Source organism: Bombina bombina, chromosome 4 (assembly GCF_027579735.1).
Source record: "Bombina bombina isolate aBomBom1 chromosome 4, aBomBom1.pri, whole genome shotgun sequence".
Lineage (NCBI taxonomy): Eukaryota > Metazoa > Chordata > Amphibia > Anura > Bombinatoridae > Bombina > Bombina bombina.
Genome location: NC_069502.1, coordinates 656294007 through 656319675, shown reverse-complemented (window position 1 = coordinate 656319675; position 25669 = coordinate 656294007). Strand labels below are relative to the sequence as shown.

The following is a 25669-nucleotide window of genomic DNA, read 5'->3' as shown; positions in this document are numbered from 1 at the left end:
GTTGGCTGGGGCGAAGTTCTTTTCCACATTAGACGCTTCTAGCGGCTTTTGGCAGATCCCCCTGGATCCAAAGTGCCGCAAACTGACTACCTTTATCACTCCGGTAGGTCGGTTCTGTTTCTGCAGACTTCCCTTTGGGATATCCTCCGCTCCTGAGATCTTTCAGAGGGAAATGAGTTCTCTCCTGAGTGGCCACGTGGGCACAGCAGTCGTCATGGACGACATTCTAGTGTATGGGTCTACAGTGGAAGAGCATGATCAGCGTTTGAGTTGTGTGCTGCAGGCTATCAAAGAGTCTGGGCTGAAGCTGAATAAAGAAAAATGTCATTTTAGGAAAACGGAATTATGCTACTTTGGGCATATCATCAACGGGGATGGCATCAAGCCGGACCCCGAGAAAATTCGGGCTATCGAACAGATGAAAAGCCCTTCTGATGTACATGAGCTGAGACAGATATTGGGCCTAGTAAATTACGTGGGCAAGTTTCTTCCAGATTTATCTACAGTTTTGCACCCTATCACAGAGTTGCTTAAGAAAGATGTTGCCTGGGTCTGGGGACCCTCACAAGAAAAAGCGTTCCTGCATGCTAAGTCCCTGCTGGGGTCTGCCCCAGTGCTGGGGTTCTACGACCCTTCAAAAAAGACTGTGGTTAGTGCTGATGCAAGCAGTTATGGGTTGGGGGCTGCACTCCTGCAGCTGAATGACAACAAACTACAGCCCATCGCCTACTGTTCCCGCACTCTGACGGCTGCGGAGTCAAAATACGCTCAAATTGAGAAAGAGTGCCTGGCTGCAGTTTGGGCCTGTGAGCGCTTTCAGCGTTATCTAGTGGGTTTGGAGAAATTTAGTCTGGAAACTGACCACAAACCGCTAGTCCCTCTTATCAATTCTTATGACATCGACAAAACACCCTTGAGATGCCAGAGACTTTTAATGAGACTGCTCAGGTTCAATGTTCAGGCAGTGCATGTGCCGGGGAAGCAGCTGGTTGTGGCAGATACACTGTCCAGGCTCCCGCTGGCTGCTGCTGAAGAATCCTCTACAGAATCGGATGTAAAAGTGTATGTTGATTCAGTTCTGGCCTCTAAGTCCATTTCTTCAAGGAAACTGGAAGAGATAAAGAAAGAGACATATTTGGACACAGATCTGCAAGAAGTTATAAGGTACATAAGAGATGGCTGGCCCGAGAGCCGGGCAGCCTGGATGTCTTTAAATGCTTACCAGCCAGAGAGGTCGCAGCTCACGGAGCTGGAGGGGTTGGTGCTGTTCCAAGACCGTATTGTAATTCCTGTCAGCATGAGGAAGGAGATGTTAAACAGGATTCATGATGGCCACTTAGGCATTACAAAGTGCAGAGAAAGAGCAGCTACAGCTGTGTGGTGGCCTGGGATCAGCTCCGACATTGCAAATCACGTGTCTAAATGTGCCTTTTGCCGGGAACGCCGGCCTACTCAGAGAAGGGAGCCCTTAATGTCTACTCCGCTGCCTGCGGGGCCGTGGCAGAAAATAGCTGCTGATTTGTGCGAACTGCACGGGAAAAAGTTTCTTGTTGTTATCGACTACTATTCCAGGTATTTGGAAATAGCACCCCTGAATGATATCACAAGTCAGGCCGTTATCATTCGCCTGAAGAGCTTGTTCGCCCGCTGGGGCATTCCAATGGAGCTGGTGAGTGATAATGGCATGCAGTTCGCTTCTACAGAGTTCAGTGCTTTCAGCAGGGAATATGATTTTGTACATTCCACGTCAAGTCCACATTATCCGCAGGCCAACGGAATGGCTGAAAGGGCAGTTCAAACAACAAAATTCATCCTAAAGCAATCTGAACCGTACCTAGCCCTCTTGTCATACAGGGCGACGCCCATTCAAGCCACCGGGTTTAGCCCGGCACAGCTGATGCTAGGACGCCAGATTCGCACCACTTTACCCTCAGTGGGTGTCTTCAAGCCGCCTGGCCCTGTTCCTCGGGACGAAGTCCTTAGGAGGGATGAAGAGGCCAAAAAGGGTTATCGTTTCTTCTACGACAGGAGACATTCTGTCAGGCCTTTACAGGAACTGAAAGCGGGCCAAAGTGTCAGAATTAAACTGGATGATGAGAAGAAATGGAAGACGCCTGCTACGGTAGTGGGCCGCTCTCCAGAACCAAGGTCTTACACAGTCCTTACAGAGGGAGGGACGGTTACACGCCGTAACCGGAGACATCTTCAGCCTGTACCTGAGAGTCTGGAACCGGATACCTCAGTACCACCGCCGGTGGGATCTCCTGTTCTAAGAGAGGTGCCTTCCCCTCAGCAAGATCATAGCGGGGATATATCTTTGCCTCCAGCAGACTCTTGTTCACCATCTTCTGTATCAGAGGACAGTTCATGCAAAGTTACATCAAGCGGAAGAGTGGTGAGGCTTCCGGCCCGATACAGGGACTGACTTTAGCTAGAACAGTGACCGGAAGTATGGGCAGAATAATCCCATGGTCACTGTGGACTAGGGTAGTCTACCCCGATGTCCAAGTCAGGATGTAATTTATTTGTTCATGTTTTCTAATCTATCTGTTCTTATAATGTTCTAAAACAAAATGTTGTTGTATACCCTGTTGGTGTACCTTGTTATTTAATATATGCGAATGTATGCTTTGCCTTTGAAAAAGGGGAAGATGTGATGATAGCAGGATGTGATGTCACTAGCTGGTGGGCGGGGCTTAGGTCCGGTGTCTGTGTCGCAGTTAGTTTAGTACAATCAACCTGTCTGGATGTGTATTGCTATGCTCTGTAATAAAATAGAGTTGTACCATCATTGCTGTGTCCTGCATATGTCCTGCATCTCATGACATTTGGTTAGAACAAAAACCCTGGCAAATATTTTCTTGCGATTGATTTAAGTAAATAAACAAACCAATTCTGTCTTTTAACCTTGCTTATAGATCAAACACATGCACACACACTTCAGAGTGGATAAAATCATGTCCCACTGCCTTAATACTTAACTGCCCGTCTTAAAAATATGAATTAAACATAGAGATTTTTGTAGTTATTTGAAAGTAACGATACTGTGCCCTCTAGTGCTGAGATAATTTAGCTGCTATGGAATACTTTTTATTTATATTTTTATTTAATGTATTTTTTTTTTCATGCAACATCAGTGCTTAACCAAATTATTTGTTGTACTTTACATAGTTTATGTGAGCCAAAAGCAGAACTTCTAATATGTGATTTGTATATTCTGTTCATTTCTTGCTTATTGAGTTTTTATTTAACCCAAAAACTTTACTCGCGAGCAAACAAAAAAAGCTGCAAACCTGCAACCTAGGCTTACTTCTGAAGCTGGACACCTAAATAAAAAGCTGCAGGTAATGTACTTTTATTGGGCTTGATTAATTAGTAGTTTGATAACCATTCCAAAAAATTGATGGCTCTTGAAATTGCCAATATAATTTTTATTAATAATATAACTATAAGATTGTGCTTATATAAACTGTGCTCCAAAGCAGTATATTTCATTATGTGACGTCATTATAAAAAAGGAAAACAGATGGAGAACTGAAGAAGACATTGCCTAGGGTCAAAATAGCACAGAGGATAGAGAACCTTTCTGTTATACTGTGACCATCACAGGTTCAGGTTCCATCTAAGGGAATTTCTTTTTTAAATTTTCATAGTCATGTATTTGAACCCAGACTGAAATTAACAGATACAAGGATTAATGACAAACAATTGATAGTAAGGATTATTTCTTTCATACAGATGGTGAGAGTCTATGATCAATTACTCCTGGGAATTACTCTACTCTGCCACTAGGAGGTGGCAAAGATTCTCAAACCCCAAGAGCTCTTTAAAACCCCTCCCACCTCACTGTTAACTTAGTCTTGTCTTTCCATCTGCTGGAGGAAGGTGAAGAATGAAGGTGTGCATATAATTCTTCAGTGAGATGGGTTCTCAGACTGAGTTGAGGCCCATTTCCCCTCAGAGTGCAGTGTTTGTTAGAGAGATGTATTTGGAGTATAGGTAGTGAGTGACATATTTTTTTACCTCTTGGGAATTAGTCACAAGCCTTCCACAAGTGTCACATGGACCTGTCTTTTTCCTCCTCCTGTAGGGTTGTCGATATACTCCTATTCCATATCCTACACTGTCAGAAAAAAGGGTACGGTTAGGGTCCGTTTGTGAACACTTAGGGTACTACTGCTGTGGTTGTACCCTCAATGGATCATAATTACACCTTAAGGAACTAATATGTACCATTTAGCGGTAAATAAGGTACAAATATGTTTCCAACTGTCAAAGGGTCCATGTATGTACTATTTAATCCCCCCAAAAAGGTACAATCACTTGTGTGACTAAAAGGTTGAGGGGGATGGGTGGTTCAAGGCTGCCAAACCCTGCAAGTCCATATCATTTGTACAGCTCAATTATTCATATTCACATAACTGTCAGCACCCAAAATGAATGCAACATACATGTTGTACAGCAAAATAATTATGTTCAATGGTTGTTGGTAATATGCAAGAAGTGGGCAAAGCAAAAAAAATACTTAAAGGGACAGTCTACACCAGAATTGTTATTGTTTAAAAAGATGGATAATCCCTTTATTACCCATTCCTCAGTTTTGCATAACCAACACAGTTATATTAACCCCTTAATGACCGGACCATTTTTCAGTTTTCTTACCCTTAATGACAATGGCTATTTTTACATTTCTGCAGTGTTTGTGTTTAGCTGTAATTTTCCTCTTACTCATTTACTGTACCCACACATATTATATACCGTTTTTCTCGCCATTAAATGGACTTTCTAAAGATACCATTTTTTTCATCACATCTTATAATTTAATATAAAAAATATATAAAATATGAGGAAAAAATGGAAAAAAACACACTTTTTCTAACTTTGACCTCCAAAATATGTTACACATCTACAACCACCAAAAAACACCCATGCTAAATAGTTTCTAAATTTTGTCCTGAGTTTAGAAATACCCAATGGTTACATGTTGTTTGCTTTTTTTGCAAGTTATAGGGCAATAAGTACAAGTAGAACTTTGCTATTTCCAAACCACTTTTTTTCAAAATTAGCGCTAGTTACATTGGAACACTGATATCTGTCCGGAATCCCTGAATATCCCTTGACATGTATATATTTTTTTTTAGAAGACAACCCAAAGTATTGATTTATGCCCATTTTGGTATATTTCATGCCACCATTTCACTGCCAAATGCGAGCAAATAAAAAAAATTGTTCACTTTTTCACAAATTTTGCCACAAACTTTAGGTTTCTCACTGAAATTATTTACAAACAGTTTGTGCAATTATGGCACAAATGGTTGTAAATGCTTCTCTGGGATCCCCTTTGTTCAGAAATAGCAGACATATATGGCTTTGGCGTTGCTTTTTGGTAATTAGAAGGCCGCTAAATGCAGCTGCGCACCACACGTGTATTATGCCCAGCAGTGAAGGGGTTAATTAGGGATCTTGTAGGGACCTTGAAGGGTTAATTTTAGCTTTAGTGTAGTGTAGTAGACAACCCAAAGTATTGATCTAGGCCCATTTTGGTATATTTCATGCCACCATTTCACCGCCAAATGCGAGCAAATAAAAAAAAAAGTGACATTTTTCACAATTTTAGGTTTCTCACTTAAATTATTTACAAACAGCTTGTGCAATTATGGCACAAATGGTTGTAAATGCTTCTCTGGGATCTCCTTTGTTCATAAATAGCAGACATATATGGCTTTGGCGTTGCTTTTTGGCAATTAGGAGGCCGCTAAATGCTGCTGCGCACTACACTTGTTTTAAGCCCAGCAGTGAAGGGGTTAATTAGGTAGCTTGTAGAGAGCTTGCAGGGTTAATTTTAGCTTTAGTGTAGAGATTAGCCTCCCACCTGACACATCCCACCCCCTGATCCCTCCCAGACAGCTCTCTTCCCTCCCCCACCCCACAATTGTCCCTGCCATCTTAAGTACTGGCAGAAAGTCTGCCAGTACTAAAATAAAAGGTGTTTTTTTTTTGTTTTTTGTTTTTTTTAATTATTCAGCTGTGATGGACCCCTGCCTTAACCCCCAACCTCCCTGATCCCCCCCAAACACCTCTCTAACCCTCCCCACCTACCTAATTGCCACCATCTTGGGTACTGGCAGCTGTCTGCCAGTACCCAGTTTTCCCCAAAAAATAAAGTGTTTTGTTACATGTTTTATTTTTATTTTTTCTGTAGTGTAGCTGCCCCAACCACCCCCCCCCCCCAGATCCAGATCCTGATCCTGATCATTTTTTAAAAAAATTCTGCCCCCCTCCCTCTTACCTAAATTCATTGGTGGCAGTGCCAGTGATTGCTGCGCGCGCGCACGCGCACACACACGCACGCGCGCGCGTGCACGCAGCCCCCGCACGCTCCCGGCATCCGGCGTGCACAATACACTTGAAGGAACCGGATGCCGGGTAGCGATGGGCCGCTCCTACCCTCCTCCCTGTAAGCTCCCACCCACCAACGAACGGCCGCATCGCTACCGGTGCAGAGAGGGCCACAGAGTGGCTCTCTCTGCATCGGATGCTTTCTAAAGGGTATTGCAGGATGCCTCAATATCGAGGCATCACTGCAATACCCTGAGAGCTGCTAGAAGCGATTGCGATCGCTTCCAGCACTCTCTAAGACAACTGGCGTACCAGGTACGTCCATTGTCACTAACTGCAAGTTTTTGCAGGACGTACCTGGTACGTCAGTTGTCATTAAGGGGTTAATATATGTTTTTACCTCTGTGATTACCTTGTATCTAAGCCTCTGCAGACTGCCCCCTTATCGCAGTGCTTTTGACAGGCATGCAGTTTAGCCAATCAGTACAGACTCCTAAATAACTACATGGGAGTGAGCATATTGTTATCTATATAACACACATGAACTAGTACTGTCTAACTGTGAAAAACGTTCAAAATGCTCTGAGTTAAGAGGCGGTTTTCAACGGTTTCGAAATCAGTTTGAGCCTACCTAGGTTTATCTTTTGAAAAATACCACCAAGGGAACAAAGCAAATTTAGTGATAAAAGTCAATTGGAAAGTTGTTTAAATTTTCATGCCCTATCTGAATCATGAAAGTTTAATTTTGACTAGACTGTCCCTTTAATAACCCATATATTCAATGATACTGTGTTGCTGGTTCTAAATAGCAAACAAGCACTTAACATTTTAATGTTTAATTTAGAGCATCAAGATGTGAAATCTTAAACATAAAGCAAATGTATTAACTAAAATTACAAAGAATTTTTTTTTTTTAAACTCTATAAAATAAAAAAGAGCTGTTTTGAAAACAAGTTTAAAAAAAAAAAAATGGTAACCGTTACCCAGTCACATACATGGACATTGTGTAACACGCCATAGCGCCATCTGTTGGTTGAAAGTTCCTTGACATGTGTAACACAGCTCCATCTATTGGTAGCAGGTTCATCACCAAAATGTGTACTGGGGAAATATACTCATTTGCATATATTTTGCATAGAGTGACAATTCAATGTATGGTTGTGAGTTTTATCATTTATCCCTCCCCCGAATCCCCCTTCTTTTTGTTAGAGTTATATTTTATTATTATGTTGTTTTCTATATATTTATGTTTTATGTGGCATGTCACCCTAAATTAAATGGGGTATTTTTAGAGTCTAGTACAGCGTGATATAAAACACATTGAGAGAGTAGTTCTTTTTGGAACCGGTTGTTTAGCCTGGCTCAATCAGGTGGGTCTGTAGCAGTCTTTGGAATTGCTACATGGCTACAGTTAAGTATACAAACTTTTTTTAAAAGCTGCAGTGTGGCTATTGTAATACTGCCTGAAAAAAGTACACATTAATTGAATGCATATTTGAATGTTATATAAAAAAAATTAATGGAACAACATTTGTAATATGCTGTGTTGTGTTGAGTACAAATTTGACATCATGAGGTACAAAGGGCTTGTCACTGGGGCAGTACCCTTAAAAGGCCAAATTTGCACCATTTTTTAAGGGTACAATATGGTACCATAGGACTGAGGTCCAATCTAGTCACCAAAGGTACATATTTGCCTTTGAAAGGTACAATCTGCAAGTGTACTAATTTGTACCCATTTTAAAGGGTACAGCAGGTGTACCTTTGAGGGTACTGCCCCAGTGACAAGCTGTTGTACCTCTAAAGGTACAATTTTTGCACATTTTTTCTGACAGTGTACTGCTATGTTTCAGCACTAATATGGCTTTCTGCTAGTTTATTCCAGTAGATGAGTATATCTTGGTGTATTGATCATGGTTTTTCCTGGTATTCTTTTTGAATTCCTATGATTTTGGATGGTTTAGATAAGGGTTTATCTGCCAGCACTTTGAAAGGTCAAATCTCTGTTCTTTCAGTTTTGTTCCACGAGAAGATTACTAATCTTCCTGACATCCATGGTTTTGTTCAAGCTTTGGCTTTGAATTAAACATGTTATTAAGCCAATTTCTTCTCCTTTGAATCTAAATTTGGTATTGAAAGTGTTGTCGGGTTCCTCCTTTTGAGCCTATGAAAGTGGATTTCTTGGAAGATCTTGTTTCTTTTGGCGATCTCTTCTGCTAGAAGAGTTTCTGAGTTGTGTGTTCTTTCATGGGACTCTCCTTATCTTATTTTTCATCAGGATAAGGCAGTTTTGAGAACTAAATTTTACTTTTTATCCAAGGATAATATAAGTAAGAGCCTTGAAATACTATGTAAATGATAAAGGATTTCAGACAAACTTTTAGTTTGTTTTTTCACTTTTCTGGTGCCAAAACTTTTGATTCATAAGGCTTACTTGGAGGTGTGATAGCCTCCACCTAAACAGATTACTGCCCATTCTACCAGACCAGTTGCGACTTCTTGGGTTTTTAAGAAGGAGGATTTTGACCAAATTTGCAATGCAGCTACTGGGTCTTCTTTGCATACTTTTACTTAATTCTACAATTTTGATGTTTTTGCCTCTTCTTTAACACCTTGAGTGCTAACGATGGCTCTGAGCTATCGTAAAGTTTCCCTCTCAGGTGCTAACGACGGCTCAGAGCCGTCACTAGCACTCCCCCACCTTCTTGAAGTTCTGGGGACCTCTATCCACTTCCACCCCGGCGATCTGGCCTGTATAGTAACAGGCATCGCGGGGCTTTATGTTTTGTGCAGTGACGTCACGCGCAATGATGCGATGACGTCACTGTGCAACTTTATTTAAAACTGACAATTGTCAGTTATAGGGAGATGGGGGCATGCTGCTTAGATGCCTGTATCTCAGGCATCTAAGCAGCTATAGACCCCCAAGACCCACCATTGAAAAGGTAATCTTCTACTCTTTCCCTTGCCTAGAGACCCCAAAAATACATGTTCTAAAAATAAACTTGTTTATTTTTGAAAAATAAATGTCGGTTTAAGTATTATAGCTAAATGATCACCGTGGTAACAGCGTTACAACAGTGATCACCTAGCTGAGAAATGTTGCATTCTCTTTTACAATACGGACTGATATATTTGTAATTCCATGATCACCTGGATAATGAGGTTACAAATTAATAAATGGTAGAGGAATGCTACTTAAAAAAATAATATATATATATTTATTATCAGTCTTTTAGCATGCATGGAAGATGAGTAAAACACCCTCTTTACACAGCTCTCTCCATCTTTCAAAACTTCTGTATTTGTTTTTGCAAAGAAGCTTGCTTATTTTTTGCAATAAAAATTATATATTTTCTAGCGACAATTCCTTTAAAAATATCTATTTATTTTGTAAAGAGAATAAAATAAAAATAAAAATGAAGATACATTAAATAAAGTACATCAAATGGGGGGCTACATGTATTGCTAGCACACAAATAGACAATGTAATAATAAGTAGAATATGGCTCTTTGCTAAAAATAAAATATTTTTTATGCAAAGCACCATATTCCATTAATTGTTGCGCACCTCAATTATGTGCTAGAGATACATGTAGCCCCTAATTTGATGCGCCAAAGGGTGTACTTTCTACAAATGTGCTTTGTGTACCATATTTTAATTTTCCAAGTGGCTAGAACTGTTTAATTGCAGACATGGCAATCTTGAAATTGTCTAAAAAAATCAACTTTTATGGGTTATGTCTGCAATCAGACAGCTTTAGAAACCTGGGAAACTAAGATACATTAAATAAAATACACGTTTGGAAAGTACACCCCTTGGCACATCAAATTAGTGGCTACATGTATTGCTAGCACAAAAATATACAATTTAATAATACGTGTAATATGGCTCTTTGCTTAGAATTTTTTTTTTTTAAAGCAATGCAATTTATTCCATTAATTGCTGCGCACCCCAAATTCGTGCTAGAAATTCTTGTAGCCCCTCATTTGATGCACCAAGAGGTGTACTTTCTGCAAATGTGTGGCCCATTTTAATTTCTCAGGTGACTAAAACTGTTTAATTGCTGAAAACAGTACAGTAAATTCTAAGATGCTGTTTTTTGATAATTTATCAAATTGACATGCCTGCAATAAAATAGTGCCTGCAATAAAACAGTGGAAAAAAACTGTGAAATTTTCTTAATTCCTGCTTATTACCTACTACAAATATTTATCCACACAGGTTTTGATCATAGAGATTAGAAAAATATAATTACATACTATTATTTATTGATTCAGGAGAAAAAAATAAACTTTGTTTACATTTTATGTGTTATTTTTTAAACCTGATGATTCATACACATATAATAATGGTATATTTTGAATCTGCTTGGTCTGCTGAAAAAAACAATATATAGTTTGTATAGTTTATTCGCGCAAACTTTACTTCTAAAAGTGTTTAAATGTGAACTGCAACAAAAAGCTCAAAACCAGCTTAGCACACAGGTGGGAAATGGCTTAGCAGCTAAAGGGTTAAATGTTCTAGAACTCCGTGCAATTTATAGGGCTCTTTACGTTTGGCCTCTGTTGAAAAGAGAGTCTCATCTCTGTTTCTAGACAGACAATTTCACAGCAGTGGTTTATGTCAATCATCGGGTGGGGGGGGGGACTCACCATTCCCTAGTCATGATGGAGGTGTCTTAAGTTCTCTCATGGTACATGAATCAATTCTTGTCTAGTCTCTGTGATTCATATTCCTGGGGTGAACAACTGAAAAGCGACAATCTCTACATCCAGAGGAGTGATTATTCCCAGGATGTGTTCTATCAGATTGTGGATCTTCCGGGGTCTCCCAGCGATAAATCCGATGGCCTTTCATTGCAAAACAAACTTCCCAGGTAGTTTGCGCACTCCACGGATCCTCAAGCAGAGTTAGTGGATGTTCTAGTAGTTCCCTGATGATTTCAGCTTGTTTATCTGTTTCCTCCTCTGGTACTTCTACCCAGGGAGATTTCCAAGATAAGCCTAGAGAAATCTTCAGTAATCCTGATTGCCCCATCTTGGCCTCGCAGGATTTGATATGCTGATCTGGTTCAGATGTCCAGATGTCCAACTTGGCCTCTGCCTCTATGGTCAGGCCTTCTGTCTCAAGGTCCGTTTTTCCATCTGGATCTCAAGTACATACTCAAACGGTTAATCCTTAGACATAAGGGTTTCTCTGATTCTGCGATTGAAATGTTAATTCAGGCTCATAAGCCTGTAACTAAGAAAATCTATCATAGGGTCTGGAAGGCCTTTATATCTTGGTGTATAGATTATGATTTTTCCTTGCATCCTTTCAGGATTCCTAGGATATTGCAGTTCTTACAGGATGGTCTGGATAAAAGTCTATCTGCCAGTTCTCTGAAAGGGCAGATTTCTGTTATTTCAGTTTTGTTCCATATAAAGATTGCTAATATTCCTGATATTCATGGTTTTGTTCAGGCTTTGGTTTGTATTAAACCTGTAATGAAGTAAATTTCTTTTCCTTGGAATCTTAAATTGGTGTTAAGGGGTTTGCAGGCTCCTCCTTTTGAACCTATGCATAAGGTGAATATTAAACTCCTTTCTTTGAAAGTGTTATTTCTCTTGGCTTTCTCTTCGGCTGGAAGAGTTTCTGAATGATCTTCTCTTTATTGTGATCCTCCTTATCTGATTTTTCATCGGGATAAGGCAGTTTTACAGACTACATTTGAGCTTTTGCCTAAATTTGTTTCTTCAGACAAAATTAGCAGAGAGATTGTTGTCCCTTTTTTTGTGTCCTAATCCTAAGAATGCTTCAGAGAGATCTTTGCATAATTTTTACATACTTTTTACATTGTTAGGGTATTAAAATATTACATTAATGCTACAAAGGACTTTAGACAAAACTTCTAGTTTGTTCATTCACTTTTCTGGTTCTAGAAGTTTCTGCTGTTTCTTTGGCCTCTTGGTTGAAGCTTTTGATTCACAAGGCTTACTTGGAAGCAGGCCATCCTCAACTGCTACAGATTACTGCTCATTCTAGTAGGTCAGTTGCCACTTCCTGTACCTTCAAGAGTGAGGCTTCAGTTGACCAGATTTGCAAGGCATCTGCTTGGTCTTCTTTGCATACTTTTACAAAATTCTACCATTTTTATGTTTTTGCTTCTTCTGAGGCTTTCTTTGGTAGGAAGGTTCTTCAGGCATTTGTCTCAGTTAGATTTTTTTGCCTGTTTGATTTATTTTTTAATGGGGTTGTGGATTTAATTTCTCAGTGTAAAAATATGTTTTTAAATCTTTCCTTTTATGTTATTACTCGTGGACTCCACAGCTTGGGTTTTAGTTCCCAGGAGTAATAGATCATAGACTCTCACCACCTCTATGAAAAAAAAAAATGCTAACTTGATAAATTCATTTATTTCATGGTGGTGAGAGTCCACGGGACCTCATCTTATGCTTGGTTAATTTATTGGCACATCTTTTCCCCTGCTCCTTTTATGGCTTTTATTACTTGTTCTTACCTCGCTATGCTTGGCTATACGTTCTACTGAGGTATATGTGAGGTAGGAGGGGTTTTATAGGGCTTTTGGGATTTGGTAATCTTTGCTTCCTCCTAGTGGTAGAGAAGAGTAATTCCCAGGAGTGGACTCTCACCACCATAAAAGATATTAATTTATCATGTAAGTATAAATTATGTCTTTACACAGAAATTGTGCATGTAAACACATTTCACCTGTTTCTTTATGATGGACTAACTTTCTACTGTAAATGGTGTAACTGAATTTTACTTCTATTACCTAATTTGCTTCATTCTTTAGATGTCTTTTGTTGACGAAATAGCAATGCACAAGGATGAGCAAATCACATGAGACATCTATGTGAAGCCACCAATCAGCAGCTACTGACCCTATCTATATATGCTTTTAAGCAAAGGATATCAAGAGAATGAAGCAAATTAGATAATAGAAGTAAATTAGAAAGTTGTTTAAAATTGCATGCTCTTTCTAAATCATGAAAGAAAAAAAAAATTGGGTTTCATGTCCCTTTAAAGCAATGGTGCCTTTACAATTTTCAGGTACAGTACATGAATTCTGGCATTTTGAAGTAGGTAAGTAAGCGCTTTTCGGTTAGCAGCATGTGTACACTAGTAACCATGCAAGTCTATGTGTTTAACCCCTGTTAAAGTACTACCCTTTGTGGGGTTTAAACACACACATTAGAGAATGTATATTTCTCTTTGTAGTTGACCTTTAGATATATGCCCTGTATACTGTGGATGTACATGAATTTTGTTTTATATTCAGTTCATATATTTTTCTTTTTAGGAGCTCCATTCTCAGTGCAATGGTTTGAAATTAGAAATAAAACGAAAAGAAGCAAACTTGCTAATGGTGCAAAGAGAACAAGAGCAGATTAAAGACCAGATCCATTCTACAGAAGGTTAATTTTTTTCCCCTATAGATTTGTAATTTATTTTACCTTTGTGCTATTTTCCTACTAATCATAACCGTGTATTTTTTTTCACATGTATGGAATGCATACATAGCAAAACCTGCAAAAGAACACTTCTGCAGTGTTCTTTTTACTACAACTGTAAACTATATAACCAGGTTGTGATGACAAATGTCTATATAGACTTTAATTAAAGGGACACTAAACCCAATTTTTTTTATTTCATGATTCAGATAGAGCATGAGATTTTAAGCACCTTTCTAATGTACTCCTATTATCAATTTTTCTTTGTTCTCATGCTATCTTGATTTGAAAAAGCAGTACTGTAAGCTTTAGAGCCGGACCATTTTTAGTTCAGCACATGGGTAGCACTTGCTGATTTGTGGCTAAATGTATCAAACCAATCAGCAGCTCTACCAAGGTGCTGAACTAAAAAATGGGCCGGCTCCTAACCTTTTATTACTGCTTTTTCAAATCAAGATAACATGAGACCAAAGAAAAATTGATAATAGGAGTAAATTAGAAAGTTGCTTAAAATTGCATGCTCTATCTGAATCATGAAAGAAAAAATGAGGGGTTAGTATCCCTTTAATATTTTTGTCGCTAACTCTACTCACCTTTTGTTAATAAATTGGCTCCAATATACGGGTCATATATATAAAGAAAAGATTAAAGCCATTTTAATTTGCAAGTGTGTGTAACTCCAGTCTCCTAACTAGTCTATTTTGTACACAGCTGCCTTGAATCAAATCATTCCAACTCAAATCTCACTGCTATATACAGCTGAGCCTTGGCTATGTGTATCCTGTGCTGTCCTCTCATGAACTACTCTTTCTCCTTAGAAATACTACCCCATCTAACTCTCCTGTGTCTAATCATACCGGCTCTCACTCTCACCTTCTGTCACTCACACTCCTACTACTGGTTGCTGCTGGTGACATCTCTCCTATCCCCGACCCTGCAGCAATCACCACACTTTTACACTCTCACTCAGTCCCCAACTGCAAAAACTCTAGCTCATGCAAACCTAACAATCTCATCTCTATTAACCCACAGCACTTATCCCCTGTCTTTTCTTGTGCTCTTTGGAATGCACACTCTGTCTGTAACAAACTTACAACTGTTCACAAGCTGTTTGTTTCAATGCAATTCTAGCAATTACTGAAACCTGGTTATCATCTTCTGACACTGCTTCCATTGCTGCTCTCACGCACGGTGGTCTCCACTTTAGCCACACACTTAGGCCAAGTAAGAGACATGATGGCGGTGTTGGTATCTTACTCTCCCCCTCCTGCTCCTTTCAGCACCTGCATCCTCATCCATCTTTCTCCTTTTTCTCCTTTGAAGTCCACTGCATCCGCCTGTTCTTCCCCTCTCCCTCAGGGTGGCATTTATCTATCGCCCCCCCTGGACCAACCTCACAATTCCTTGATAACTTTGCTGCCTGGCTTTCTCACTTTCTCTCTACAAATACACCTGCTCTAATCCTGGGGGACTTCAACATCTCCATTGATAACCCATCTGCCCCTGCTGCCTCTAAGTTTCTCTCACTCACAAACTCCTTTGGTCTCTCACAATCCACTCTATTCCCTACTCACCACGGTGGGCACTCTATTGATCTGGTATTCTCCTACCTCTGCTCTCTCTCTGATGTCACCTGTCACCCATTCCCCATCTCAGACCACCATCTGCTCACCTATAATCTTGATATACAGGCTAAACCTACTTCGCCCCCTCGCCTGTAGAAATCTGCACACTGTGGATCCTCTTCAACTTTCCAATCTTATTTAAAAACACCTCCCCCATACTTCCACAATATCCTGCCCTGACCTTGCTACAACCCACTATAACAATACTCTCTACTCTGCACTTGACACTTTTGCTCCTCCCCAAATACGCAAAACCCCACATCATTAGCTCCAACCCTGCAAACAAGCTACCTGCAAAAATACTCCCATGCTGCTGAACATGCCTGGAGGAAATCCCGCTCGGCACCAGATTTCCTCTTCTATAAATTAATTCTTAATTCTTTCTCCTCTGCCCTTCACTTAGCCAAGCAAACCTACTTCTCTTCTCTTATATCTACTCACTCCTCAAACCTTAAATGTCTCTTCTCCATTTTCAACTTTCTTCTCTATCCACCTGCACCACCCCCTTCATCTGCCTTTAGTGCTCAAGACCTGGCAGACTACTTTTTCAACAAAACACTTACCATCTGAAGTAATATTTCAACACAAGACTGTAACCTTCCATCTCCGCCCCCGGCCACCCCCTCCACCAGATGCTTGACCCCTTGCAATCTGGTTTCTGTCCCCAACACTCAATTGAGACTGCCCTCACCAAGGTTACTAACGATCTTCTTTCTGCTAAAAACAACGGCCACTACTCAATACTTATCTTACTTGACCTGTCTGCTGCCTTTGACACCGTTGACCTTCCCTTTCTCCTACGGACTCTCTGCTCCCTTGGGCTCTCTGACACTGCCCTCTCCTGGATCCACTGTAATATCTCTAATAGGTCCTTTTCTGTCTCCTTTGCTGGTGACTCCTCCTCTCCATTGCCTCTGTCTGTTGGAGTACCTTAAGGCTCTGTTCTGGGTCCTCTACTATTCTCTATTTATACTTCCTCACTGGGTAAACTTATCAGAAACTATGGCTTCAACTATTACCTATATGTTGATGATACTCATATATACCTATCCACCCCTGCACTCTCTTCTTCTGTCCTTCCTCACATCAGTGTCTGCTTATCTGGCATTTATTCTTGGATAGCTTCTCACCACCTAAAAATCAACATGTTCACGACTGAGCTCCTTCTAATCCCCCCTCTAATTCTACCACAGTTTCTAACTTTGCAATCACTGTTGGTGACCCCAAGTCTGCTGCCTAGGAGTTACACTTGATCCCAATCTGTCCTTTATACCCCACATCCAATTGCTCTCTTCATCCTGTCGCAACCACATACGCAATATCTCCAAAATTCGTCCGTTTCTGAGTGCTGAAACTACTAACCAGCTAATCCACTCCCTGGTCATTTCCCGACTTGACTACTGAAATAACCTACTAACTGGCCTCCCTTTCTCCTGCCTCCCTCCTCTTCAATCCATCCTAAATGCCTCTGCTAGTCTAATCCACCTCTCCCAATGCTCTGTATCTGCTGCACCTCTCTGCGAGTCCCTTCACTGGCTCCCCATTCACAGCAGAATTAAATTCAAAATTCTCACCCTGACCTACAAAGCCCTTACCAACGCAGCCCCACCCACCTGTCCTCACTCATCAACAAATATACTCCAGCCCATCCCCTAAGATCCAACAATGACCTGCTCCTTGCATATTCTACCATCACCTCCTCCCATGCTAGACTACAGGACTTCTCTTGTGCGGCACCAACCATCTGGAACGCACTTCCTCGAGCTGTCAGACTTTCCCCTAACCTTTCCTCCTTTAAACGCTCCCTAAAGACTGTTTTGTTCAGGGAAGCCTATCTCCAAATCAGTAACAAATGAATTCCACTTGCCTAATAGCTGCTCTCATCTAACTCCACACTAACATCAGTCTCACCTTTGCAGTCCCCACCTCCTGTTTCTCACCCTCCTACCCATCTAGATTGTAAGTTCCCATGGGAACAGGTCCCTCAATTCCCCCTGTATTTGTTTGTTAAACTTTATTTGGTGTCTTTTATATTGTATTGTACTGTACTTTTATCTTTGTACCCATGGACAGCGCTGCAGAATCTGTTAGCGCTTTATAAATAAAGAATAATAATAATAATAATAATAATAATAATAATAATAAAGATATAGACCAATATATCACAGTAGTATGAAGGAGGATGATAGATTTACTGGCAAAGTTATGTTTTTTTCCTGTGAGGTAGTACTTTTTTGTAGTTTGCAAGCTAGTAACACCAGGTAGTCAAATCTAAACATCTTTTATAAAGGTGGTGAGAAGCCATTACACCTCCTCCTGTTGGATCATTATTATATTCTGCATACTTGCTGACACAGTTAAAGCACTGGGTTGGCTATCTACTGGAAGCAATTTTTCTGTAGTGGGTTAGTCTGGTAGGGCGGGTGCCAGTCAGGTAAGTAATTTGTTTATATATGTTGGCACTCACATAGCCTATAGGCTATTAGTAGGTACATATAATGTTGTACATCATAGCCAGGGGGACTATTATTACAGGCATTTTTATTCCCCTTTGTTATGTATGTGAATTCTGATGGGCCGGAACCTACGTTTTGTTAAATACACCTTTTATTTTTATTGCTCTGTTTGTTTTAGCGCATGTCGGTTAGTGTGCTTTCTGGTTGTACCGTGCGTTGACTTTTTGCTGCGTTTAGTGTGTTTTAGATTATTTTGCGCGTTGGCTTTGTAATGCATGCCATCCTTGTTTTTTGCATGTCAGCTTAGTGTTCACGTGGCGACTTCTGTAGAGTGCGTTGTCTGGCATGCGCATGTAATTTTTTCAGCATACTTTGGTTTTTCGGACATAGACTATTTAGTTAGTGTGCTTCGGCTGTCTGCGCATTATTAGTTGGTAAGCGCTATAGGCTTTTTGTCTTTGATTTTCATTTTTCTATTCCTCTCCATGCTACAGAGCTTTGTCAGTTTATCACGTGTCGCTTTTTGAATTTTTAGAGCAAGTTTTTTTTATTCCTTTCCCGACGCATTATTTTGTTGTTGCAGAGTACTCCTCTGTTTTCATTGGCCCTACTTGTGGAGGGGGTAGGATTTTCAATACTTTCAAGAGGTGCTTATTTTGTGGGTGCGTTTGATGAAAGGTTCTCTGATTATGTATTTGCCTATTTTTCATTCTAGGATTTTTGTGTTTGAATCCATGATTGTTATTTGCTTGCCATATAAATTTATTTTCTGTGATTTATTGTTTATGCCTGTTTTATATGATGGATCATACTTTAAGTATTCGTTCCTTGAAAGCTAGATCCACTGAACACTTTCCTACTAATATTGTGTGTGTTTTTTGCAAGCTTATTGATATAATCACCCAATGCTGCCTTTGCTTCTAAGGGTATCTGTCCTTCCTCTGTTTTTTCTATACAGGGGAGTTCTTCAGATTTTGCTCCAGGATTTAAGGATTTTGTACGCTCCACTGTGTCTGGAATGTTGGCGGCTATGCCTCCTCAAAGTTAGTGTAAAAGGTTGGTTTCTGATTATCCTTCCCCTAGCTTATTTGATTTAAATAGGTTTAGGTCTGTTAAACTGAATGTGTTAGATTCTGGTTCCTCTAATTTTTCTTTAGAGGAGTCGGTCTCTGATCAAGATACAGAATCATCCTCTTTTCTGTTTAAACTTGAGCATTGTTCTCTGTTAAGAGATGTTTTATCTACCTTAGGGGTACAAGATCTTAAGGTTCCTGAGGAAAAGTCTGTTAAGCAATTGGATTTGATTTTTAAACCTACTGCTAAGTCACCGGAGGTTTTTTCAGTTCTGGATGCTATTTGTGAATTCATTTCTTAAGAGAGGTATCCCCCTTTAATCCAGCTTTAAAATTTAGAAAGATGTTTCCTTTACCTGCTTCTTACATATAGCTGAATGATACAGGGACATAGGGATACCCTAACAGGATTTCAGCCATAACTACCCTTAGGCGTTGAGGGGACTAGTCCCTAGCCTCCCACTGAGGAACACAGGTATATTCTACTGCAGTCGTCTGCAGTACTTGATACCTGCACTGGATGGGCTCACTTTTTCTCCTCAGTATGGAGTCTCCACAGCTAGAAATCATGTTTTGCGGTTTGGTCCATATTCCGTTGTTAGTTTCAGTACCTGCCAGTCCCAGGAAGAGGGTGAGTATCCATCAGGAGCTGCCAAGGAGTACCTAAGTGCTAGATAATATATATATATATATATATATATATATATATATATATATATATGTATATCAGGGCTGTAGTGGTTACTACACTGGGAGTTACTTGAGGTGTCTGAGGGAGTGTATACATAGTGTAGAGGACTCTAACAGTTATTGTCTGTACCAATTGTTATATGCAGTGTCATTGCATACTTTATTATAAGAAAAAACTTGAAAAAAAAATCTCTGTCCCAACTGATATCTCTATAGAGTCATTTTTTGATATCCCTGTCTACATATATATATGTTTCTTTCATATAATTAGCAAGAGTCCATGAGCTAGTGACGTATGGGATATACAATCCTACTAGGAGGGGCAAAGTTTCCCAAACCTCAAAATGCCTATAAATACACCCCTCACCACACCCACAATTAAGTTTTACAAACTTTTGCCTCCTATGGAGGTGGTGAAGTAAGTTTGTGCTTGATTTCTATGATTTCTTCTATGATAAGCGCTTCTAAGCATTTTGAAGCCCAATTCCTCTCAGAGTACAGTGTTTGTCAGAGGGATGTGAAGGGAGTATCGCCTATTGATTTTATGATTTTCCTCACAGAAATGTTTTCAAAGGTTCTCTGATATTGGTCGTAGGGATTCATCTCCTACCTCCCTTTTCAGATCAACGATATACTCTTATATACCATTACCTCTGCTGATACTTTTTCAGTACTGGTTTGGCTATCTGCTATATGTGGATGGGTGTCTTTCGGTATGTTTTTCTTAATTAAGACACTCTCAGCTTTGGTTTAGCGCTTTATGTATTAATATAAAGTTTTAAATATATGTATTTTACTTATATTTGCCATGAGTTAGGTCTATGTATATTTCCTTTTGCAGACTGTCAGTTTCAGTTTGGGAAGCATGTTTAGGGAGTTATTTGTCTTACCTGGGGTATAGTCCTTTTTTCAAATTGACTGTTTTTTTTTAATTTTGCAGCCAAAATTAGGCTTGCGAGGGCGCAAAATGCTGTTATTTATTGCATCATTCCTGGCGCAAGAATTTTTTGGTCGCAAAGGTATGTCTTTGATGACGTAAGTTCATCATTTCCGGCGTCTTAGTTGACACCAGGGTTCCTTGCATGAGGTTGCGTCTGTGATGATGCAAGTTGCATTATTTCCGGATGTTGTTGTCGCCAAAAAAAAATTTCAACTTCCTTTTGTGTTGTGCATCATACTTGGCGCAAAAAAATGTAGTTTATTTTTTCACCCCACTTCCTATATGTCTCTTGCCTTCCAGCGCTACGGAATTTGGCAGCGCTATACAAATAAATGATAATAATAATAATATATGCTCAGAGGGCTATGCTGTTTGCATTTTTTTCCCATTCCTGAAACTGCCATATAAGGAAATTGCCAATTTTGCTTTAATTTTGTTTTTTCTTTTACACTTTGCAAGATGTCTCAATCTGATCCTGTCTCAGAAGCAACTGTTGGAACCTTGCTGCATGATCACAGTTCTACCAAAGCTAAGTGTATCTGTTGTAAATTAGCTGAGATTATATCTCCAGCTGTAGTATGTAACAGTTGTCATGATAAGCTTTTGCACGCAGAAAATGTTTCCATCAGTGCTAGTACAGTTTCTGTTGTTCCTTCAACATCTAATGTACATGATATCCCTGTTGATATGAAAAATTATATTGCTGATGTGATACAGAAGGCTTTGTTTGCTATTCCGCCTTCTAATAAAAGTAAAAGGTCTTTTAAAACTTCTCATAAAATTGATGAAATGTCTAATAACCGACAACATACTGAAATATCCTCCTCTGATGAGGATCTCTCTAATTCAGAAGATCCTACCTCAGACATTGACACTGACATATCTACTTCTTTTTTCAAGATTGAGTATATTTGTTCCTTGTTAAAAGAAGTGTTGGTTACTTTGGATATTAAAAAGTCTAGTCCTCTTGATATCAAAACTAGTAAACATTTAAATTCTGTTTATAAACCTCCTGTGGTTACTCCAGAGGTTTTTCCAGTTCCTGATGCTATTTCTGATGTGATTGCTAAGAATGGGTTAAGCCTGGTACTTCTTTCATTCCTTCTTCTAGGTTTAAAAGGTTGTACCCTTTGCCAGCGGCTAGATTAGAGTTTTGGAAAAAGATCCCCAAAGTTGATGGGGCTATTTCTACTCTTGCAAAACGTACTACTATTCCTATGGAAGACAGTACTTCTTTTAAAGATTCTTTAGATAGGAAACTTGAATCTTATCTAAGGAAAGCTTATTTATATTCTGGCTATCTTCTCAGGCCTGCCATTGCTATGGCTGATGTTGTGGCTGCATCAACCTCTTGGTTGGAAAGCTTAGCACAACAGGAAACAGATCCTGATTTGTCTAGCACCATTTTATCTGTTATGCTATTTTTGATATCATCAAAATTGATGTTAAATCTATGTCTTTAGCTAAGAGCTTTATGGCTCAAATCTTGGATTGCTGACATGGTATCTAAATCTAGATTACTATCTCTTTCTTTCCAAGGTAACAATTCCAATTTATTTGGTTCTCAGTTGGATTCAATTATTTCAACTATCACTGGGGGGAAGGGAGTTTTTGTGCCTCAGGATAAAAGATCTAAGGGTAAATCTAAAGCTTCAAATCATTTTCGTTCTTTTCGACAGAATAAGGAACAGAAAACCAATATTTCCCCTAAAGACTCTGGTTCCAATTGGAAACCTTCTCCAAGTTGGAATAAATCCAAGCCTTTTTAGAAACCAAAGTAAGCCCCCAATTCTGCATGAATGTGCGGCCCTCGATCCAGTTCAGCTGATGGGGGGCAGATTGAAATTATTCCAAGACATTTGGACAGATTGTGTTCAAAATCAGTGGATTCAGAGTATTGTCTCTCAAGGGTATCAAATAGGATTCAGAGTAAGACCTCCTGTGAGAAGATTCTTTCTTCTGTTAAGTGTGATCAGTCCACGGGTCATCATTACTTCTGGGATATTACTCCTCCCCAACAGGAAGTGCAAGAGGATTCACCCAGCAGAGCTGCATATAGCTCCTCCCCTCTACGTCACTCCCAGTCATTCTCTTGCACCCAACGACTAGATAGGATGTGTGAGAGGACTATGGTGATTATACTTAGTTTTATATCTTCAATCAAAAGTTTGTTATTTTAAAATAGCACCAGAGTGTGTTATTACCTCTCTGGCAGAGTTTGAAGAAGAATCTACCAGAGTTTTGCTATGATTTTAGCCGGAGTAGTTAAGATCATATTGCTGTTCTCGGCCATCTGAGGAGTGAGGTAAACTTCAGATCAGGGGACAGCGGGCAGATGAATCTGCATAGAGGTATGTAGCAGTTTTTATTTTCTGACAATGGAATTGATGAGAAAATCCTGCCATACCGATATAATGTCATGTATGTATACTTTACACTTCAGTATTCTGGGGAATGGTACTTCACTAGAATTACACTGTAAGAAATACATAAAGCTGTTTAATAACTAGAGATTATGTTTAACGTTTTTGCTGGAATGTAAAATCGTTTTCATTTGCTGAGGTACTGTGTGAATAAATGTTTGGGCACTATTTTTCCACTTGGCAGTTGCTTAATCTGTTTTTCTGACAGTTTCTGTTCTCCCTCACTGCTGTGTGTGAGGGGGAGGGGCCGTTTTTTGGCGCTTTTTCTATGCATCAAATATTTCAGTCAGCAACTCATTGTATTCCCTGCATGATCCGGTTCATCTCTACAGAGCTCAGGGGTCTTCAAAACTTATTTTGAGGGAGGTAATTTCTCTCAGCAGAGCTGTGAGAATTATAGTTTGACTGAGATAAAAAACGTTTATTCTGTAATTTGTTTCCTGCTTTCAGAATTTGTTATCTTTGCTAATGGGATTAAACCTTTGCTAAAGTTGTGTTGTTTACAAGGATTGAGGCTATAACTGTTTCAATTTATTAATTTTCAACTGTCATAGATCTTCTGTGCTTCTTAAAGGCACAGTACATTTTAATATTATTCTAATTGAATTGTATTTCCAAGTTGCAAGTTTATTTGCTAGTGTGTTAAACATGTCTGATTCAGAGAATGATACCTGTGTCATTTGTTGCAATGCCAAAGTGGAGCCCAATAGAAATTTATGTACTAACTGTATTGATGCTACTTTAAATAAAAGTCAATCTGTACAAATTGAACAAATTTCACCAAACAACGAGGGGAGAGTTATGCCGACTAACTCGCCTCACGTGTCAGTACCTACATCTCCCGCTCAGAGGGAGGTGCGTGATATTGTAGCGCCGAGTACATCTGGGCGGCCATTACAAATCACATTACAGGATATGGCTACTGTTATGACTGAGGTTTTGGCTAAATTACCAGAACTAAGAGGTAAGCGTGATCACTCTGGGGTGAGAACAGAGTGCGCTGATAATATTAGGGCCATGTCAGACACTGCGTCACAGGTGGCAGAACATGAGGACGGAGAACTTCATTCTGTGGGTGACGGTTCTGATCCAAACAGACTGGATTCAGATATTTCAAATTTTAAATTTAAACTGGAAAACCTCCGTGTATTACTAGGGGAGGTGTTAGCGGCTCTGAATGATTGTAACACAGTTGCAATACCAGAGAAAATGTGTAGGTTGGATAAATATTTTGCGGTACCGACGAGTACTGAGGTTTTTCCTATACCTAAGAGACTTACTGAAATTGTTACTAAGGAGTGGGATAGACCCGGTGTGCCGTTCTCACCCCCTCCGATATTTAGAAAAATGTTTCCAATAGACGCCACCACAAGGGACTTATGGCAAACGGTCCCTAAGGTGGAGGGAGCAGTTTCTACCTTAGCTAAGCGTACCACTATCCCGGTGGAGGATAGCTGTGCTTTTTCAGATCCAATGGATAAAAAGTTAGAGGGTTACCTTAAGAAAATGTTTGTTCAACAAGGTTTTATATTGCAACCCCTTGCATGCATTGCGCCGATCACGGCTGCAGCGGCATTCTGGATTGAGTCTCTGGAAGAGAACATTGGTTCAGCTACTCTGGACGACATTACGGACAGGCTTAGAGTCCTTAAACTAGCTAATTCATTCATTTCGGAGGCCGTAGTACATCTTACTAAACTTACGGCGAAGAATTCAGGATTCGCCATTCAGGCACGCAGGGCGCTGTGGCTAAAATCCTGGTCAGCTGATGTTACTTCTAAGTCTAAATTGCTTAATATACCTTTCAAAGGGCAGACCTTATTCGGGCCCGGGTTGAAAGAGATTATCGCTGACATTACAGGAGGTAAAGGCCATGCCCTGCCTCAGGACAAAGCCAAAGCCAAGACTAGACAGTCTAATTTTCGTTCCTTTCGTAATTTCAAAGCAGGAGCAGCATCAACTTCCTCTGCACCAAAACAGGAAGGAGCTGTTGCTCGCTACAGACAAGGCTGGAAACCTAACCAGTCCTGGAACAAGGGCAAGCAGACTAGGAAACCTGCTGCTGCCCCTAAAACAGCATGAATTGAGGGCCCCCGATCCGGGATCGGATCTAGTGGGGGGCAGACTTTCTCTCTTCGCCCAGGCTTGGGCAAGAGATGTTCAGGATCCCTGGGCGCTAGAGATAATATCTCAGGGATACCTTCTGGACTTCAAATACTCTCCTCCAAGAGAGAGATTTCATCTGTCAAGATTGTCAACAATCCAGACAAAGAAAGAGGCGTTTCTACGCTGCGTACAAGAGCTCTTGTTAATGGGAGTAATCCATCCAGTTCCACGATCGGAACAGGGACAGGGGTTTTACTCAAATCTGTTTGTGGTTCCCAAAAAAGAGGGAACTTTCAGACCAATCCTGGACTTAAAGATCCTAAACAAATTCCTAAGAGTTCCATCGTTCAAGATGGAGACTATTCGGACAATTTTACCTATGATCCAAGAGGGTCAATACATGACCACTGTAGATTTAAAGGATGCTTACCTTCACATACCGATTCACAAAGATCATTATCGGTACCTAAGGTTTGCCTTCCTAGACAGGCATTACCAGTTTGTGGCTCTTCCATTCGGATTGGCTACAGCTCCAAGAATCTTCACAAAGGTTCTGGGT

At 40.0% G+C, this 25669-nt stretch overlaps 1 long non-coding RNA gene across 1 annotated transcript in view; it reads left to right on the top strand.

The window, feature by feature from the left end:
• The first annotated feature begins 3265 nt into the window (after nucleotides 1-3265).
• Nucleotides 3266-25669, top strand: part of LOC128655526 (uncharacterized) — a 44548-nt gene continuing 22144 nt past the window's right edge. Inside the window, exons 1-2 of the long non-coding RNA XR_008401834.1 lie at nucleotides 3266-3344; nucleotides 13647-13761. This is a non-coding gene — a long non-coding RNA (uncharacterized LOC128655526). The remainder of the gene's footprint in view (nucleotides 3345-13646; nucleotides 13762-25669) is intronic.